Source organism: Salvelinus fontinalis, unplaced genomic scaffold (genome assembly GCF_029448725.1).
Source record: "Salvelinus fontinalis isolate EN_2023a unplaced genomic scaffold, ASM2944872v1 scaffold_0281, whole genome shotgun sequence".
Lineage (NCBI taxonomy): Eukaryota > Metazoa > Chordata > Actinopteri > Salmoniformes > Salmonidae > Salvelinus > Salvelinus fontinalis.
This window is the reverse complement of record NW_026600490.1, coordinates 201467-204255: the sequence shown is the minus strand read 5'-3', so window position 1 is coordinate 204255 and position 2789 is coordinate 201467. Positions and strand designations below refer to the sequence as shown.

The window sequence follows — 2789 nt, the reverse complement described above, 5'->3', positions numbered from 1 at the left end:
TAGCTCTGGCTCAGAGAGTGTTGTCTAATGTCCTGCTTCATGTAGGTCTGGCTCAGAGAGTGTTGTCTAATGTCCTGCTTCATGTAGGTCTGGCTCAGAGAGTGTTGTCTAATATCCTGCTTCATGTAGGTCTGGCTCAGAGAACGACTACTGTTGTCTAATGTCCTGCTTCATGTAGGTCTGGCTCAGAGAGTGTTGTCTAATGTCCTGCTTCATGTAGGTCTGGCTCAGAGAGTGTTGTCTAATGTCCTGCTTCATGTAGATCTGGCTCAGAGAGTGTTGTCTAATGTCCTGCTTCATGTAGATCTGGCTCAGAGAGTGTTGTCTAATATCCTGCTTCATGTAGGTCTGGCTCAGAGAGTGTTGTCTAATGTCCTGCTTCATGTAGGTCTGGCTCAGAGAGTGTTGTCTAATGTCCTGCTGTCATGTAGGTCTGGCTCAGAGAATGTTGTCTAATGTCCTGCTTCATGTAGGTCTGGCTCAGAGAGTGTTGTCTAATGTCCTGCTGTATGTAGGTCTGGCTCAGAGAGTGTTGTCTAATATCCTGCTTTATGTAGGTCTGGCTCGGAGAGTGTTGTCTAATATCCTGCTTCATGTAGGTCTGGCTCAGAGAGTGTTGTCTAATGTCCTGCTTCATGTAGGTCTGGCTCAGAGAGTGTTGTCTAATATCCTGCTTCATGTAGGTCTGGCTCAGAGAGTGTTGTCTAATGTCCTGCTTCATGTAGCTCTGGCTCAGAGAGTGTTGTCTAATATCCTGCTTCATGTAGGTCTGGCTCAGAGAGTGTTGTCTAATGTCCTGCTTCATGTAGGTCTGGCTCAGAGAGTGTTGTCTAATGTCCTGCTTCATGTAGGTCTGGCTCAGAGAGTGTTGTCTAATGTCCTGCTTCATGTAGGTCTGGCTCAGAGAGTGTTGTCTAATGTCCTGCTTCATGTAGGTCTGGCTCAGAGAGTGTTGTCTAATGTCCTGCTTCATGTAGCTCTGGGTCATGTTCATATCGGCGCAAAACAGAAGAAAACCCCCCAGAGTGAAACAGTGAGGTACTTACCTGTCCAAAAATACACACTCATGTCAGTTTTCCCGTTGCGTTCCCTGATGAACACACCGCTGGTTTTGTTCTGTACTAATATATGTTGTATTAAAGGACCACAACACTGGTTTTGTTCTGTACTAATATATGTCGTGTTAAAGGACCACAACACTGGTTTTGTTCTGTACTAATATATGTCGTGTTAAAGGACCACAACACTGGTTTTGTTCTGTACTAATATATGTCGTATTAAAGGACCACAACACTGGTTTTGTTCTGTACTAATATATGTCGTATTAAAGGACCACAACACTGGTTTTGTTCTGTACTAATATATGTCGTATTAAAGGACCACAACACTGGTTTTGTTCTGTACTAATATATGTCGTGTTAAAGGACCACAACACTGGTTTTGTTCTGTACTAATATATGTTGTGTTAAAGGACCACAACACTGGTTTTGTTCTGTACTAATATATGTCGTGTTAAAGGACCACAACACTGGTTTTGTTCTGTACTAATATATGTTGTATTAAAGGACCACAACACTGGTTTTGTTCTGTACTAATATATATCGTATTAAAGGAACACTCCACCTCTTTTTTTTGTGGGACGACTGAAAAATGTTTTCTGGGAAAATGTGACACGAGGAAAAGGAATCAATCAGGCCAATATGTCATTTTAATACTCCCACTGAACAGTTCTTTTCTGTTCAGCAGTGCATCAAAAAGGTCATTTTTATTTTTATGGTGATGTACTTAAGCTTGGGGTCGTGGAAACTGGGCCCGCTGATTTTGCATTGACGTAGAGAGAACATACTAGAAGCATTCTTCAGGAAACAATAGAAGGTTTAGGACACTTTGGGTAACAACGTTGGATCCAACGTGTTTTTTGTTTTTTTAAATCGTGTTTTGACATTTCTACAGAGAGGTACTTCTTTTGGGGGGGGGGGGGGGGGGTATGGTATCACGTTTGATTTTAAATTTCTCTGAACACCAATCAATTTGAATATCTCTTATTAGAACAGAGGACATTTACTGTCTCTTCATCCAGGCACATCTTTATCTTTCAGTGTATTTGGGACCACGGTGGATTTGTCATCATGAAACGGCATCAATGCTTTAGGAAATGTGATTACGTGTTATTTTGTGTCTATTTTAAATGTACATTGTGCATAAATGTATAGACATGCTGTATTGGATTTGTTATTGTATAGACAGACAACAATAAATGGACTCTTCCCCCCCCCCCCCCCACTGTTTTTCTTTGAGTGGTCTCGTTATGCCCAGGAGATGCTCTGACTTCTCAAGACTCACAGTTCTTATCTATGCCCAGGAGATGCTCTGACTTCTCAAGACTCACAGTTCTTATCTTCAAGCTATTCCTATTGTCTGCTATTCCTGTTTTCTTTAACGTCATCTATTTCTTTCTGAACACGCCACGTCGTTGTGCCCTGCTGTCAGCAGGCCTGTTGTGCAGTAGTTCGCCTCCAGAGGGCGACGTTGATATGTTTAGAGTTACTGTCTGGATGGGTCTCGCTCTCTCACCTTCTCTGTATAATGGTCAACACACTGTCTCGCTCTCTCACCTCCTCTGTATAATGATCAACACACTGTCTCACCTCACCTCCTTTGTATAATGGTCAACACACTGTCTCGCCTCTCCTTCTCTGTATAATGGTCAACACACTGTCTCACCTTTCCTTCTCTGTTTAATGGTCAACACACTCTCACCTCTCCTTCTCTGTATAATGGTCAACACA

General features: G+C 42.4%; 1 pseudogene; it reads left to right on the top strand.

The window, feature by feature from the left end:
- The first annotated feature begins 412 nt into the window (after positions 1-412).
- Positions 413-2274, top strand: LOC129845337 (uncharacterized; annotated as a pseudogene).
- Positions 2275-2789: the final 515 nt, after the last annotated feature.